Source organism: Lolium rigidum, chromosome 7 (assembly GCF_022539505.1).
Source record: "Lolium rigidum isolate FL_2022 chromosome 7, APGP_CSIRO_Lrig_0.1, whole genome shotgun sequence".
Classification (NCBI taxonomy): domain Eukaryota; kingdom Viridiplantae; phylum Streptophyta; class Magnoliopsida; order Poales; family Poaceae; genus Lolium; species Lolium rigidum.
This window is the reverse complement of record NC_061514.1, coordinates 102955174-102961311: the sequence shown is the minus strand read 5'-3', so window position 1 is coordinate 102961311 and position 6138 is coordinate 102955174.

Below are 6138 nucleotides of genomic sequence, written 5' to 3'. Positions count from 1 at the left end.
TTGGGGATGCTTGATACGTCTCAAACGTATCTATAATTTCTTATGTTCCATGCTACTTTTATGATGATACTCACATGTTTTATACACACTTTATATCGTTTTGATGCATTTTCCGGAACTAACCTATTAACGAGATGCCGAAGAGCTAGTTGCTATTTTCTGCTGTTTTTGGTTTCAGAAATCCTAGAGAGGAAATATTCTTGGAATCGGACGAAATCAACACCCAATATCTTATTTCTCCCGGAAGCTTCCAGAGCACCGAAGAGGGGCCAGAGGGGAGCCAGGGGGCCCCACCCCACAAGGCGGCGCGGCCAAGGGGGGGGGGGCCTATGGTGTGGCTCCACCAGGGCCCTTCCGACTCTGCCTCTTTGCCTATTTAAGCCTTCGTGACCTAAAATTTCGACACGGATTGACGAAACTCCAGAAAGACTCCAGGGACGCCGCCGCCATCGCGAAACTCCGTTTCGGGGGACAGAAGTCCTGTTCCGGCACCCTGCCGGGACGGGGAAGTGCCCCCGGAAGGCATCTCCATCGACACCACCGCCATCTTCATCAACGCTGTTGTCTCCTATGATGAGGAGGGAGTAGTTCTCCCCCGAGGCTAAGGGCTGTACCGGTAGCTATGTGGTTCATCTCTCTCCCATGTGATCTTTATGTGATCATGAGCTTTGTGATCTAGTTGAATATCATCTATGTGCTACTCTAGTGATGTTATTAAAGTATTCTATTCCTCCTTCATGATGTAATGGTGACAGTGTGTGCATCATGTAGTACTTGGCATAGGTTATGATTGTGATCTCTTGTAGATTATGAAGTTAACTATTACTATGATAGTATTGATGCGATCTATTCCCCCTCTCATAGCCTGACGGTGACAGTGTGCATGCTATGTTAGTACTCGGTATAATTGCAATGGTCTATCATGTACTCTAAGGTTACTTAAATATGAACACCGAATGTTGTGGAGCTTGTTAACTCCGGCTTGAGGGAGCTTTTGTAGCCCTACACAATGAATGGTGTTTTTCATCCAACAAGAGAGTGTAGAGAAAGTAGTATTTGTTTATTCAGTTATGTGATCAATGTTGAGAGTGTCCACTAGTGAAAGTATGATCCCTAGGCCTTGTTTCCAAGCATCGAAACTCCGTTTATTTACTGTTCCACTGCATGTTTACTCGCTGCCATATTTATTTCAGATTGTTATTACCACTCATATTCATCCATATCACTTGCATCTTACTATCTCTTCGCCGAACTAGTGCACCTATACATCTGACAAGTGTATTGGGTGTGTTGGGGACACAAGAGACTTCTTGTATCGTGATTGCAGGGTTGCTTGAGAGGGATATCTTTGACCTCTACCTCCCTGAGTTCGATAAACCTTGGGTGATTCACTTAAGGGAAACTTGCTGCTGTTCTACAAACCTGTGCTCTTGGAGGCCCAACACTGTCTACAGGAATAGAAGCGTGCGTAGACATCACACCCGCTGAGCCACTTATGCAATAGGAGTTGCATGTCAAGCATGGAGAAAGTCTCATGAACGCGGTCATGTAAGGCTAGCCCGGGCCGCTTCATCCCCCCATCCCGCAAGATGCAAAATACACGAAAAGCAAGCGACAACAAAAGCATCAACACCCACGAAAACATTGTGTTCTACTCGTGCAACAGATCTACGCATAGACACGGCTCTGATACCACTGTAGGGTTTGATGCATGGAAAACAAAAAAAATTTATCGCAAAGACGAATAAATCCAAGATCCAATCTATGGAAAAGCCAAGATCTAATCTGTAAGATCGGAGCAACGAGGTAGATGAGAAACTAACCGTCGTAGATCCAAAGCCTTAACGAGATCAAATCTCGTGGTTGATGTAGACGATCCTTCCAGTGCTGCAATCCGGGAGCACTTCTGTACTCGGTCACACGTACGGTGTCGATGATGTCCTTCTCTCCATGTTCCAGTGGGAAGCGGAGGTGGTAGATCCCCTCAGAATCCCAGCATCATGACGGCGTGGTGGTGGTGGAGGAGGAGAAATTCCTGCAGGGCTTCGCCAAGCCTGTGCAGGAAGAAGGAGGAGGGAGAGAGGTGGCGGCTAGGGTTTGGGGAAAGGTGTATCCGACCCCCTGCCCTCTCCCCTATTTATATAGGGTCAAGGGTCAGCCAAGGTGCCCCCCAACTCATCTAGGGCCGGCGGCCAAGGGAGAAGGGGGAACTTGCCCCCCAAGTCTTCCCCTTTTAGGGTTTCCCCAAACCCTAGGGGTTTTTGGCCGACCTGGGCCTTGAGGTATGGTGCGCCTGGCCTATTAGGGCTGGGCTGCACCCCCTCGGCTCATGTGGCCCCTCCTAGGGTCGTGGGCCCACCAGTAGCCCATCTGGAACCTTCTAGAAACCCTCCGGTCTTCCACCGGAAAATTCCCGAACTTTTCTGAACCACGGAAAATGACTTTCCTTATATGAATTTTATTCTCTGGACCATTCCAGACCTCATCGTGATGTCCTAGATCCCATCCGAGACTCCGAACAACATTCAGTCTCCAACTCATATTCCATATCTACTATACGATATCGAACCTTAAGTGTGGCACCCTACGGTTCGTGAACTATGTAGACATGATCGAGACTCTTCTCCGATCAATAACCAATAGCGGGACCTGGAGATCCATAATGGCTCCCACATATTCAACGATAACTTAGTGATCGAATGAACCATTAACATATGATACCGATTACCTTTGTCGCGTGATACTTTACTTATCCGAGGTTCGATCATCGGTATCTCTATACATAGTTCAACCTCGTTACCGACAAGTACTCTTTTCTCGTACCATGGTATGTCATCTCTTGTGACCTTGTCATATGCTTGCAAGCTAATTAGATTACATTCCATCGAGAGGTCCCAGAGCATATCTATCTGTCATCAGGATGGACAAATCCCACTCTTGATCGATATGCCTCAACTCATACTTTCCGAATACTTAATCCCATCTTTATAACCACTCATTTAAGCAGTGGCGTTCGATGTAATCAAATACCCATCCGGTGTAAGTGATTTACATGATCTCATGGTCGAAGGACTAGGTTACTATGTATCGAAAACTTATAGCAAGTTGAACTTAATGACTTGATCTTATGCTATGCTTACTATGGGTGTGTGTCCATCACATCATTCACCTAATGATATGATCTTGGTATTAATAACATCCAATGTTCATGACCAGGAAACCATGATTATCTATTAATCAACAAGCTAGCTTAACAAGAGGCTTACCAGGGACTCTGGTTGTTTACACAACACACATGTATTAATGTTTCTGGTTAATACAATTATAGCATGAGATGTAAACATTTATCATGAACACTAAGATATAACAATAACACTTTTATTATTGTCTCTTGGGCATATCTCCAACACCAACTGCATATCATGAAACTTCCCCATTTCAAATAGTACGAGGCAATCGACCAATTATTTCCCACCTGCGAAAATTCGGTTGCGCTGTATACGTTCGTATATCACCACAACATCCTACCTCAATGGTCCCCCATAGAAAAATTGGAATCTATGTGGGATATAACTCTCCGTAAATTATAAAATATTTAGAACCCCTAACAAGGGACCTGTTTACAACCCGGTACACTGATTTGATTTTTAATGAGGATCATTTCCCAGCATTATAGGGAGAAACAAACCACAATGAATCCCAGGAAATATATTGGAATGTAACAAGCATACAATCCTTAAATCCACGTACTAAAGAATTTGAATCCGAAGTCCCGAGAATAATAGATTTGCAACACTTTGCAAATAACTTGCCAGACGCATTTACTGATCACAAAGGTATCACTAAATCATATATGGAGTCAATGCACTAGAACGAGTAGAGGTACCAAATAAAACTACTCAACTCCCAAATGCAAATAAAAGGGGGGAAATCTGGTCTTAAGGGAAAAGGCTCCTCCAAAGCAACCACAAAAACAAAGAAAATATATGATGGTAAATGCAAATCAACCTGAAGTTAATAGACACCAAGATGATGTTCAACATCAAGAACCTAGCATAAATATGCACACAAACCCCAATGTTGGGACATCGAAACAACCAGACTCCGTTATTATGGGAAATCACACGGTGCGTGAAGAAATTAATGAAATCTCCACAAACTATATCTATTCGGGAGAATCATATAATAGAAAGACTACACTTGTCGACACATATTTCTCCTCTAAAATTGCTAAAATCCTTCAACTGGATCTAGAGCCAAAATCTATGAAATAGTGTCTGAAGCGTTGGGATTGACCTAAATGGAAGGAGGCCATTGAGGCAGAACTGCGCTCGCTTAATAAAAGAGATATTCTACTCCTCATAAAGTCTTCCATGTGAGAGCTAAATGGGTTTTCGTTCGAAAAAGGAACAAAAATAATGAGGTGGTGAGATATAAAGGGAGACTAGTAGCACAAAGATTTACGCAAAGACCCTGTATTGATTAGATTACGACGATACATATTCTCCTGTAATGAGTGGAATTACGTTTCGATACTTAATATCATTGGCAGTACAAATGAATTTATCAATGCAATTAATGAATGTAGTGACTACATATCTATATAGGTCACTCGATGCGGATATTTATATGAAAGTCCCTGATGGACTTAAAATCCCTAATCTAAACACAATCGCAACATGTATTGTGTAAAATTACAAAAACCACTCTATGGCTTAAAGCAGTCGGGTAAAATGTGGTATAACCGGCTTAGTGAGTTCCTTATCAATAAAGGATACTCGAATAATGATGATTGCCATTCATAAAGAAATCCTTAAAAGAATTTTGCATCATCTCAGTTTATGTTGATGACCTCAACATCATTGGTGATGCGGCAGATATATCTGTAGCACACAATCATTTAATGACAGAGTTTGAGATGAAGGATTTGGGAAAAACCAAATTTTGCTTAGGTTTACAACTTGAGCATCTTTTCTCAGGAAAACTCGTTTATCATCCAGCGTATATTCCGAAAGCTTTGGAAAAATTCAATATGGATAAATCATATCCATCCAAAACAACCATGGTCGTTAGATCCCTTGATATGGAAAAGGATCCTTTTAGACCTAGGGATGATAACGAAGATGTGTTGGGACCTGAGTTTCCATACCTTAGTGCCATAGGAAAACTAATGTACCTTGCTAATTGTACTGGGCCAGATATTGCCTTCGCATTAAATTTACTGGCTAGACACAGTGTAGGTCCAACAAAACAGCATTGGGCCGAAGTGAAGAATATCTTCAGGTATTTACAAGATACTAAAGATATTGGTTTAGCAAAATATGGTGTTGCCACCCGGTGGTAGTGACCCCCCTCTCACTGCCGTCCGATGTAGCATATAGATTCACACCTAGTTAGCCAGGCAAAGATTAATCACCTGACACCATTGCAAATTAACTGATACAGCTAGTGGTCCCCACTATGCATCGTTTATCCAGGTGCTGCAAATTTTGCAGGCGACGCACCAACAAATCACGTGTCGAAGTGAATGGCAACCTACCCCTCTGGTTTAGCACCTTAACAATTTAATGTGTTCTAGTTCTAGTAGAATAGTAGTAGTACTAGTTATGATTCATTTCAACATGCATGCATCGATAGATATCAACAACATTTGGTTGCTGCCACATGGACGAGTTCAGCGAGCTCGGGCCTGCTATTTAAATGTGAAAAGCGGCTCAAACTTTTATAATCATGGTTATCCATTACTGGCATGGCTGCAAATTAAGAATTTTTCCAGCTCGAGCTGCCGTGAGATCAGTTTGGAGAGGGGAGAGAACGATGCATGCAAACCATGCATGCTCCAGCATTTACTTCTTGCATGCAGGGGCGACGGAAATTTCGGTTTGCAAATCAACTAGAGCAGTGCATTGAAAAGACCAGCAACGCGCTATGCATGCCTTCTGTGTACAAGATGCATGTGCTGGCCTGACAAAATGGTCAGCGGAGCAGGATGGTCGCTGCATTCCTCTCTTCTTTTCCTGTCATATCATCGCATAATTAGGGACTAATATAGTTTTAGACACGATCTATCGATCTTTAGCCGCACCATGATGGGCAACTGGCAAGCCAGACCAAATCCCCAGCACATCATCCAACGGC